Source organism: Ixodes scapularis, unplaced genomic scaffold (assembly GCF_016920785.2).
Source record: "Ixodes scapularis isolate PalLabHiFi unplaced genomic scaffold, ASM1692078v2 PGA_scaffold0__279_contigs__length_252992795, whole genome shotgun sequence".
Classification (NCBI taxonomy): Eukaryota; Metazoa; Arthropoda; class Arachnida; order Ixodida; family Ixodidae; genus Ixodes; species Ixodes scapularis.
The window spans coordinates 54,468,425-54,480,503 of record NW_024609835.1 but is presented as its reverse complement, the minus strand read 5'-3'; positions in this window follow the sequence as shown (position 1 = coordinate 54,480,503).

The following is a 12,079-nucleotide window of genomic DNA, read 5'->3' as shown; positions in this document are numbered from 1 at the left end:
AAACTCACGTTGAATAACAATAATCACATCTTAAGACGGCACCTACCTAGGCTATACATAGATCATTATTAAAAAAGTATAACATATCTACCATAAATAGCTCCGGCTGCAGCGTGCTTCAAATCTGGCACAAACGATAATCGTCAAAAACCCGTCGTCCTTCCTCGCCCCTTCGGGGATTTATTTCTTTAAACCTAAGCATGCCAGAACAATGAAATAAACGATATTGTCTTTCGTAAGGAACGCAGTACCGCGTGTAAAAGTTCGAGAAAAAAAATTACGAATGTACCCCAGTACTTGAAATCAAATGAAACCGTCCGCCGGTCTTTCGAAGTTCGACGAACGTCGAACTTTTACCCTAAAAGTTCGAAGTTCGTCGAACTTCTGACTTTTCAGAATTCGAAAGTTCGAAACTTTTCGATTTCTCTTGATAAATAAGTTCGAAAGTTCGAAATTCATCGAATTTTTTGGTCAGTCAAGTTCGAAAGTTCGACAAGCATCGAACCCTGCAGCGCAATAAGGTCGAAAGTTCGAAAAATATCGAATTTTTTAGCGTAATAAGTTCGACGGTTCGAAAAGCGTCGAACTTCTTAGCTTAACAAGTTCGAAAATTCGACCTCCGTCGAATTTTACGATATAGACAGTTCGAAAAATCGAAATCTTTCGAACCTTTCGAACCGCTTGATTCGATCATCGAAACTTCGATTCGAAAAAAGTTCGCGGCATCCCTACTTCTGACTGCGAGCGCCGGCGATTCCTGGTGTGTTGAAAGTCGGACGATGTGCTGTTCGGGGTGTCTTTTATGTTTAACTCTTCAGTAAAAAAATTTGGTTTAAAAACGCGAGCCTAACAGTGTACAAACAGTTTTAAATTTATTGATAAAAATATATATTTATAGATATATTTGTGTACATCGTGCGCAAAAAATAGTCGCGCTTAGTTCTTCATTCTAAATTATAATGTGGGTTATACGACGTAAAATATACTGTATTCAAACTTGTCCCGTTTAGAACCACTTTTGGACTGGACAGCTTCCTTAGAAGCTCAAAAGCTGACCTTGAAAGAGCTGTCCTGTTAAATCGGTATTGACAGCAGGGTAGACGCTATGCGCGTGTCTCCGGTTAGGGTCACGTGACTACCGTCTCGAAGCTGGTGATAAGGCAGAGCACGGAACCTGCCTAAAGCCCAAGGTCACGCGTAACATCTACTGCACTATCAACCTTGGGTAGAGGTGACGAATTCTCTCGCTGCTTCTGAGATTAGACTTTGTAAGCGCACCCCACCCCCGTTCTGGCCTGCTTACTTTGTACTCCTTCTCTCTTTTTTCTCTCTCTCCCTAAGCTGAAGGCGCGGTAGACGGTGCGTGCTCGCCGGACGAATGATTCGTACACGTTTTATCGCTTGAATCCGCTCTCTGTGCGCGGGTAACGGCAGAAGCGTGATCACGTGGTTTGACGGATGACGCATTAGCCGTTAACAAACTCGAAATGCCTGCGTCGCAAAGACCGGACCTAGTTTCGCGCAGTGTTGCCAGATTGGGCTATATATAGCCAAATTGGGCTACATTTTTTTTTCTAGTTGGAGTCAAAATTTTGTGGTTGGCTATGTGGCTATTTTGGGCTATTTCTAGGAATGCGGCGAACTGGGTCCGGACATTTCGTCGAACGCCGTTTCATCGAACGCCGTTTCATCGAAGCCGTTTGATCGAACACCGTTTCATCGAAGCCGTTTCGTCGAACGCCTTTTCATCGAACGCCGTTACAGCCTGCAATATTTTTGCAATTTATTTTGCTTTTTATACACAACGTCATCTAATTCTCCCTTTTTTTTAAATCACAGTATGCAGTGACGAGATAAGTTCCATCCTGATCATGTCCTGCTTCGAGAAGAAAGCCTCCATGAAACAATGACCCCTCTCCATGTCACATGAAACAATTAAAAATGAGACAAAAAAAAACAGAAAGCACGATGTGCTTTCTGGGAAGCGGTGTTGGGACCGAGGGGGTTCTCCGGGTAGCGTCACGCAGGGCCAGGCCAGGAAAGGAGCAGCGGGCAGACTCCCGTCCAGGAACATGACGAGACGGGAGGGTCTCTCGCAACGAAACTTTGTTTAATACTTATGTACAAAGTATTTACAACGTCCGAGAGCACCGATGCGACATTCTGTTTGCCCCCTTTATAGGGTCGCTCTTCGGTACTCTCGCGGCTGGCAGCCAATGGTGGCCGAGCTGCCAACAAATCATGTTCAGGCCCCGCCTCCACTCATCCCCTGAGCACGCACACACCCACATGCACACACTGCAGCTGTGGCCGGACTTTACACTCCGGCGCCGAGGCACCCTTGCCCTCGAAAGCTGCGCCGAGGAGGCGACAGCAAGGGGTCCAGTGTTTGCCCGGGTGACGACGTTGGCCGTGGTAGTGCTGACCCCTCCATCAGACGGCGTTCAGGCACGGGAAGGGGGTTGGCCGGATCATCCGCAGGTGGCGTCCGGGGATAATCTCACCCTCACGGAGGTCCCGCAGCTGGCGCGTCGTTACCCGGAATCCTGGCCCGGTAATCCTCCCGGTTCTTGAGTCGGCTGACCCCGTTTCGGACCAGCGTTAACACAGCCAGAAAGAAGGGTCCGGCTTAGCTCCGCGCCTAGGTGGGGCGACGCCAACACGGTGGTCCCAGGGCACCCCCTTGTCGCCTCTCGCCTCGTTTCCGGGCAAGCCGACCGGAGCCATGTGGCGATGCTACTCAATGAGTTCACCGTTGCCGGACGGATTAGATAGGGAGGGTCTGGTCCGGGGCTTTTCCGTTTTCACAACAGCTCCTCCGCCGCTGGGAAGAGTGTCTTGAAGGGGAGCAGTCCACACTGGTCCCTTGAAAGACGCGGTCTCACGGCAAGGCTGGCGACTGAGGTCCAGGCTGGAGTCAACTCTGGGAAGTGACAGTAACGCAACCCACAACACCGAACCAGACCCCGCGCGGCCGAGCGCCCAGCCCTCCGTACCTTCAATCCGCCAGACCACTCTCAAACAACAATAAAAAATGCCACTTGAAAGTTCCGTGCTATTCTATCAACGAAAGACACACAGAAACTTATTTCCTACGACAGGTTGCTTTAGCGAAAGAAACCTTTGTAGACCAATAAAAGCCCTCTAACGCTCAACCCAAAATAAAACGGACTCCCGTGAAAACAAAACCACATTACAAACCGGAACGTAACTCACATATGGTATATCCCTATTAAATTTGATCACGTCCTCCGTAATGCAATCTCTACTGAGGAGAAGACCGCTTTAGAGGAACAACGCTAACACAACAAGCTAAAGCCCAACGAAATGCAAAACTCGGACTCCCGAAAAAAAGAAAAGCTAATAAACTTGCCGAATAACCTAGTCGACTCAATAGCACTTAAAAAACCACCTTTTCCCTCGAAAGTCCTTCTTTGTATCTAACCCACGCCCTGTTTGTTCTTGGCATCACTCGGACTGTTCAAGTTCTCCTTGGACTTGCGTGCAGGCCCGAAGTTGCAGTCTCGGAGATCTCCCTTAGTCTCCGCGTCCGACGTGACGCCAGGCTGAACCACAGGCGATGAGCTGTGACTCCGTCTGGAACCTCGCCGAGTCGTTCCAGGCTCGTTGTTGCCTCCTCCAGGCTGCTTGCTCGTACTTGAGCTGTGGGTCCGTGGCTCGTTGGGACGAGGGTCTCGGAGTCTTTCCCCTCCCAGCCTCGAGGACCGTTTTTTCTTCTTGAAGGGGCGCTCGTCGCGCTTTCCTTGGCGCTCTTCGCAGGAAGCGTTGCTGCTAGAGCGTACAACGCTGATTCGGCGCCGCCTCTTCCTCTTGCGTCTCGGTCGCTGGATCATGACGGCCTCCAAGTTCTCGGTGGCGGATCCCCCATGCCGCGAGCACGACGACGTCCTTAGAGGCACCTGCGTCGGGTCTGTTTGGTCCCGCCCGGGCTCCATCGTGACTCCGGAGGGTCCCTTGCCCGCGCAGCCACCGCCGGTTGCAGGTCCCCTGGGATGGCCGGCTTGGGGTCTCCCGTCCTCCAACCCTGATGACGACTCGCTGCCGGACGCGCACTCGTCGTCCTCCCTGCACCTGGACTCCGTGAATGACCTGGAGTCCGGGTTCCCCAACCACACCGGGCAGGTGTGGTTGATCTCGTCGAAGGAAATCTCAACCACCTCCCTCCTGGTGGGCCGCTTGGACTCCTGCGATGGCGCCGTGGGCTTGTTCTCAAAGCCGCACGCGTGCCGATCAGAGCGGTCAGGATCCTGGCTTGATTGCTTGGCCGCTCTCCCCGGCATCTCGGCGCTGCTCTCCACGAGCTGGCTGGACTCCCCCGGCGTCGTCTCTGTCTTGGCGTCGCATTCATCCTCCAGGAAGTCGCAGCTGGACGCCCGAAGAGCCTTCTCTTCCTTTTCCCGCCGCTCGGGCGTTCGGTCGGTCTTGTACGGAACGGCGTCGGTCTTGCATGGAACAGCGTCGGTCGTGTCGGAGGAAACATGCTGGTTTCCGGTCACCTCGGTGTCCCCAGCTTCCAGTTTCCTCTTTTCCTGACACACCAGTTCTGTTGCTGCTTTCACGTCACTCTCACCGTCCCGCCGCTCGGAGTTCGGGTCGGGCTTGCGAAGAACGGTGAAGGCCGTGTCGGGAGAAAGACGCTGGTCTCCGGTCAGCTCAGTGTCCCCAGCTCCCACTTTCTCCTTTCCCTGACACGCCTTTCCTGTCACCCCTTCAACGCCTGTTGTTGCCCGACAAAGAGCCTCCAACTCCCGCGCTTTCTTCGCGAGCTCGAGCTGCTCGAACTCGTAGTCGAGCCGCTCCATTTCGCGCTTATACTCGCGCTTCTCGAGCTTCCATCTCGCCGCCTCGAGAGCCCTCTCGAGTTCCTTTCTAGCCTCCTCGTCGGCCCGCTTTCTGCGTTCCTCCCGCTCCCTTTCGCGAACTTCCTCCAGAGCCTCTGCGAACTCCTCAACACTGACGTCTTCGGCCTGAAGGAGTTTGATGATGTGCGGTTTTCTTTTTGTCTGCCCCAAATCGATTCCTAATTCGGTACAGACCTGTACCAGCTCATGCCAACGGAACGCCTCTAGACTCATGATCTAGCTTGTCTTGGCCCCCTTTCTCATAAAATGCTCGCGTTAGAACGGTCACACAGTACTTCTAACAACGATTATCTCCAACCCCCACGGGCAAAACTTAGAGCTAATGGGTCTGGCAGATTGAGAAAGAGAGGGCCGGGCACTCACCCACACAAGAAGTCATGGTCCGGCGAAGTCGATCCCACCGCTGCCATCCAGTTGTTGGGACCGAGGGGGTTCTCCGGGTAGCGTGACGCAGGGCCAGGCCAGGAAAGGAGCAGCGGGCAGACTCCCGTCCAGGAACATGACGAGACGGGAGGGTCTCTCGCAACGAAACTTTGTTTAATACATATGTACAAAGTATTTACAACGTCCGAGAGCACCGATGCGACATTCTGTTTGCCCCCTTTATAGGGTCGCTCTTCGGTACTCTCGCGGCTGGCAGCCAATAGTGGCCGAGCTGCCAACAAATCATGTTCAGGCCCCGCCTCCACTCATCCCCTGAGCACGCACACACCCACATGCACACACTGCAGCTGTGGCCGGACTTTACACTCCGGCGCCGAGGCACCCTTGCCCTCGAAAGCTGCGCCGAGGAGGCGACAGCAAGGGGTCCAGTGTTTGCCCGGGTGACGACGTTGGCCGTGGTAGTGCTGACCCCTCCATCAGACAGCGTTGAGGCACGGGAAAGGGCTTGGCCGGATCATCCGCAGGTGGCGTCCGGGGATAATCCCACCCTCACGGAGGTCCCGCAGCTGGCGCGTCGTTACCCGGAATCCTGGCCCGGTAATCCTCCCGGTTCTTGAGTCGGCTGACCCCGTTTCGGACCAGCGTTAACACAGCCAGAAAGAAGGGTCCGGCTTAGCTCCGCGCCTAGGTGGGGCGACGCCAACACGGTGGTCCCACGGCACCCCCTTGTCGCCTCTCGCCTCGTTTCCGGGCAAGCCGACCGGAGCCATGTGGCGATGCTACTCAATGAGTTCACCGTTGCCGGACGGATTAGATAGGGAGGGTCTGGTCCGGGGCTTTTCCGTTTTCACAACAGCGGCTAGTGTTTTATTGTCTGACAGCGTGTACCTGTAACCTTGGGTTATGTGAGGATCCGAAAGGATTCTGTCTTCTTGGGTGACAGAGTACACCCAGGGCTTTACTATTGTCTGGTGCGGGTTGGCCTTCCCAAGAAAGCGTCTTGGAGATGATTCATAGGCAAAAGGGTCGGTAATAAACTTGACAGTGAAGGGGAGGTGGTTCCAGTCCACGTGTAGCCCGAAACCATGTTGGCTGACACTTTGTGCAGCTTTTGTCTCTGTAGAGTTCGAAAACTAAAAAAACTACTCTGATTATCAGCATAAAGCTGATAATCAGAGTATCAATATATTTTATTTCGTGTGCTCTCCTGGCAGAGTATCGTTTCATTATAAGCGTGCTGCCCTGGCTGTTAAATGCTTTTCGTGAATAAACCTTCAACAAAGCGTAAGTGTGCAAACGAGTTGGTGTGAATTGCACATTACCGAAACCCCCGGACAGCCGGTAAAAAAAAAACGACACAGACATTCAAAAGGGTTTTAACTGTCGGTCCTTTACCTCCAGTGTCATGTTTTCTGACAGGTACATCAGTAAAACTTTTCAGTAACTCGCATACCCATTTGTTTTTATACCAATGGTTTTTATTTCTAGTAATTTGGCTTCACCCTAAAAACAGTTTCACAAGTGACTACCTTAGTCTTAACAAATGTAAGGTAAAACATCTATAAAGCACTGTTATGCCCCAAAACTCAATACAGAGAAATTCGATGAAACGGCGTTCGATGAAATGGCGTTCGATAAAATGTCCATTCATTCGATGAAACGGCGTTCGATGAAACGGCGTTCGATGAAATGTCCGCTACCCGCGGCGAACTTTTGTCGAACCTCAGGTTCGGTGCCGAACTTTGTTGTTCTGCTAGTTAATTTTCGAACTTTTAATCACTTTCGAAACAAACAAGTTTCTCTTTTGGCGAGTCGAGAGGAGGGAGAGGAAGGAGAAAGGCTTCAAACTTCTACAAAGTTTGGGGTTTTCACAATGCGCAGTAGCAATGCTTGCAGAGTTCAAAAGCCGTTTCGTCGAACGCCGTTTCATCGAAAAAATGGACGTTTCACCGAACGCCGTTTCATCGAATCGCTGACGGCCGTTTCATCGAATGTCTTTTATATAAAAAGTGTGAAAGATGCTCTTTTATGCACGGATCGAGTGCATTTTCGTGTCATTCGCCCATTTCATCGTGAGGGTTTTTAATGTCCAGACTTGTAGCTGTTACAATTTATTTTGATGCAAGTAACCCATGAGAATATTTGTACCGATTTTTATGTTTGTTTTGCATATTGTGCTTATCTGTTCATCCCCTCTGTATTCCCCGATAGGCCTTGAGGGTATTGTAACAAATAAATAAAAAGTCGCACTACCGGTAAGAGCGCACTCCAACTCATGGAGGCCAGAAGGCGACTTAGGTTTTGCGCATGCAGGAGCAACAACTTTAGCCATGTGAGCCTCCTAGCCTCTCATGTCTTTCTATTGGTACTTTTTTACTGCCCGAAGCTTGCACTAGCTAAAGCTGAGGTGCTATTTATAAAACTACAACGAAACATTGTTTTTTTTGTTTGTTTGTTTTTTTTTAGTTCTAAGATTTAATGAAGTCAAAAGTAAGTACGTCACTTCAAATTTTATTTGAAAACTTTCGGGGGTTCATGTGTTCGTGCGACAGCCAATCACCGTTTCAAATGATGAGCACTTGCTCTCAAAAAGTCCCCCACAGCCATGCTCCGTCGGTTCTCACAAAAAAGGCGGACGTTCTCATTTCTTGCCGCAATGGCCTTCTTCTGGCGAGGAGGCTCTTGGGAACTCAGCATCGCCTCCAGCTTGTCTTCCGTCAGTTGATGTTCTGCGCCGATGCAAGTAAAAAACTTTCAGGACCCGAAATGGGCACCTCCGACCAGCTTCAGGAAGCGGGAATGCCGCCCTTGCGTTCGATAAGACGGCCTTCGATAAGACGGCCTTCGATAAGACGGCGTTCGATAAAACGGCGTTCGATGAAACGGCTTCGATGAAACGGTGTTCGATAAAACGGCGTTCGATGAAACGGCGTTCGACGAAACGGCGTTCGACGAAATCTCCGGTCCGAGACTGGAATGAACTCTCCAAATGCTGCTTTGATGCCCATTGTGATAAGATCCTTAGGCACCCAGGTTTGTAAAAATGGGAAGTCCGCAGTTTCACCGCTAAACAATTGACTACCTTCCAGTCGTTGCCCACTTCAAGAAAGGACAACACAATCAGAAATAGCGTGAACCAGACTGGGTGACACTAATATTCTTCACAAAGAAAAAGAGACGGGGGGGGGGGGGGGGGGGGATATTAGTAAGGACCTGAGATATTGGGGTTCTGGTTTGAAACACCCAGTGTTATGACTGCTCTGCTTCTATATTTTGTTCTTTTATTGTATGATCATATCTCCCGGGCTTCACAATAGACCCGTTCCGAAATTCAGTGCCATCTGGTGGTTAGTAAAGCAGTTTAGGTTTTGCCATATCAATGGCGGAAATGAACTTGTATCGGAACCGTCACTTCCGCAAGTCAACGGCACGCGAGGAATTTTTCAGTGCGAGTTCTTTTTCGATCACATTCATTTCGATGGTGACCAAGAACCTGCATTCAGAACAAAGCTCCAACCCACTCAGATGCCTCGAGAAAATTCTATACACCAAAGTGCTTTAAAGCCGATAGTGTGCCGCCCACAGATTGACTGAATCTGAATTATTAGAAATAAACGCTTACGTAGCTGTTGTGTTCCATTCCTACATCGCGTCGTACTGACCAGCGTTGCGGAGTTGCCACTCCGGAGTTGGAATGATTCCGGATTCATTCCACATTTTTGCGACCCCGGAATGGAATGGGAATGGAATGGGCCAAATTCTTTATATATATATATATATATATATATATATATATATATATATATATATATATATATATATATATATATATATATATTACGTTTAGCTTAACCGAGCCAGTCAGGGAGTCGGTTGTTCAGAAATGAAACGAGCAGGAAACTGCGAACCGCAGACTTATACGGAAAAAAATGCAATACAAAAAACAAGCATCAAAGCAAAAAACGGGGGGAGGGGGGGGGGGGGGGGGGGGGCGGTGGCGCCTTTCATCAATGAAGTTCAACACATATCCGAACGCGTCTGCGCCTCTAATATTGCACGGCTCAAGGGTACGTCATCAGCCGACGTGAACGTGACCCGCTGCTCTGGTGATCCGATACCCAGGAAGGAGGCCAAACGTGGCCTCACTGTGCGGACCCAGACTTCGTACACCTGCGACTTGTCTCGAGCGCGCTGTTTCTCGGAGAGCTCGCTCCTGTGCCGGCCATCTCAGGTCGCAATACACGGGGTCTCTGTTTGAATGATGCTAGGCGAAACTTCAAGACTGCCATTCATGCGTCGGAGGCGGAGAGTCGGCAGGAAGGACCGTCACAACAGGGATGCCACCGTATCGATTTTTCCACCGTAACAGAAGTCATGTGCTTCAGGATGCTTCAGGTGGTCCACTTTTCTCGAAAATTCCAAATGCAACAGCCTGCATGGTCTTCAACGAGGTCACCTACAACGAAAGTACGTATTGTCCTTTCATAAAGCAGCGTGAGTAAAGTTTCATGTTCAAGGCAACACCTACAGATTCAGGAATACTAGTTCACCCCACCGTGACGTCATGTGATCAGTGCTGACAGGGGCGCCCTTATTGGACAGGGAAGTGATGTTTTGATGAAATTTATTTAGAGGTCGAAGTCTTTTCGCATCACTGGTCAGTCAGAGAGGATGTCAGGGAAGGGACCGCGATCAATCCTTGATGGAACGTTTTTTCAACCCATTGAGGACTCTTCGTCCGGAACCACTACCTTCGAGGCGAAGTGCCAAGCCTGCGGGAAAGTAATTTCGGGACCAAAAAAAAAATATCTTCCGCTTGAAACTTAAAGCCTCATCTCAGTTGGCGTCTCGAAAAATTTCGAAATTGTATTGCATTATCAGTATTTATATTTCTACCCTCCCTAAAATGTATTCTTGTAGTTTAATTTCCAAAGACTTTTTGCATCCTTTTAAAATGTATTTCCGATACGTATCGGGATACATTTTTACAGATATATTTGAGACTTGAGTGTCAGTATTTTAGCTACTATTTTCGCCTATCCCAGTATTTGTATTTCAAAATACATTTTTGAATATTTCTGCCGAACCCTGCAACGTAATGCAGCTGTCAAGTGACACTTTTTAACGTTTAGGAATTAGAGGAATGGAATGGAACGATTCAGCCATTCCAGGAGTGGGAGTGGGCCCAGCGTCCCCATTCCTAGGAGTTGAAAGGAATGGAATTATCGAAAACTCTAATTCCCCGGAATGGAAATGGAATGGAATGGGGGTGCCCATTCCGCAACACTGGTACTGACCCCCCGAATGTACAGGCCTCGGAACATCCGCTTAGGAGCATCTTCACCGTCTTCCTTTATCAGTCACTAGAAGGCCGCCATTGGTATGCCGTTCCACAGATGATGATAGTAATCAATGTGGCCAGACTGAATTTCGGAAAGTGTCTTTGTGTGTTTTGTACTTCGAAAAACCTACGAAGGAAGGGCCAGTTTTGTACGGATATTCATCCTTCCGAAGCTTTTCTTGAAAAATTCACAAGTAAGATAATGTGCACAAAAGGTGGTGCATCTGAGGGTTGAAACAGAGATTGTAACATGTATTGTATCAACGTGAGAATTAAATTGTCAATATAAGGCTTAAAATTCATTGTTTTAGTCTTGGCTATTTTGGGCTATATTGTTTTTACGACTTTGGCTATATTTGGGCTATACCTGCCAGTCGTTTGGCGGTTTTTTGGTGGGACCATCTGGCAACACTGGTTTCGCGCGTGATGCGGCCTGCGGAGTGCAGGCCCGCTGTGGATTTTCCGTGTCGATTTCTTCAAAGAAGCCCAAGACATTCTTGTGAATCGTTTAGTGTTCGGTTCGGCAAATGGCAGCGTGTGCTACATCGTGTTGAATCTTTACGGATCACTTCATTCTAGTTTTTGTGTTTGAGTGGTTGTTCTGCAGTGCCCGTGTTGACATATAAGTCGGATTACATCTTTCAAGTCTGGTATTTTCAACGTAAGTGTGCTGCAACCTACTTGGTCATCATTGCCCGTTCTTGTATGGGTAATCTTCCAGATAACCTCTAGAATTGGGCAGTGTCTATCTCCTGGCAGCCGGGAGAATAATTTTCCCGCAATCTTACCGACAGTCGCCTGCTATATTATCTGTCTGAAATAATGTCACAACTGCAGGTAGAATACTGGCTTTTTTATTCTCCCTGCGTTTCACAATAATACGTTTTGTGGCTACCTTCCTGGTCGACATTCACGTTTCATCGACATTTGTTTATTTGCTCACACGGACAGCCAACGCCGCCCTGGTGGTTCAACTAATGTCTTGTTCAAGATGGCCGCCGTGGTACCGCAGCCTTAAAAAAAGGTTTTTTTTTTTTCAACGGCAGGAAAACAAAAAGCTCTTTTTGGTTAGCAAAAAGTGGCGTCCTTGTATGTAACTTTTAATTAAGTTGGCAGTTTTAACATTGGCAAACAAATGCACCACCTAATTAACCCCTCGTGTTTTTTTTTTTAAGATTTATTTGAAAGGGTCTGGAATATTGTGCTACATAAATCAGTGTAATAATTTGTAAATTTGTGTTCATTCGCTGTACCTTGTGGTATGTAAATAATTCAGTGCAAATTTATGTGTTACCATGTTCACAAAAAAATAAAAACAACGAAATACACGTGAAAAAAACCTGCTTCTGTTTTTTTGTTCACGAAAAAAAAAACCGCATATATATATATCAAGGGATGCAAGAAAAAAAAAGTGGAGAAAGAAAAGCGAACGGGCGCAAACCACCAGGGCCACCCGTTCGGCGCCCCTATC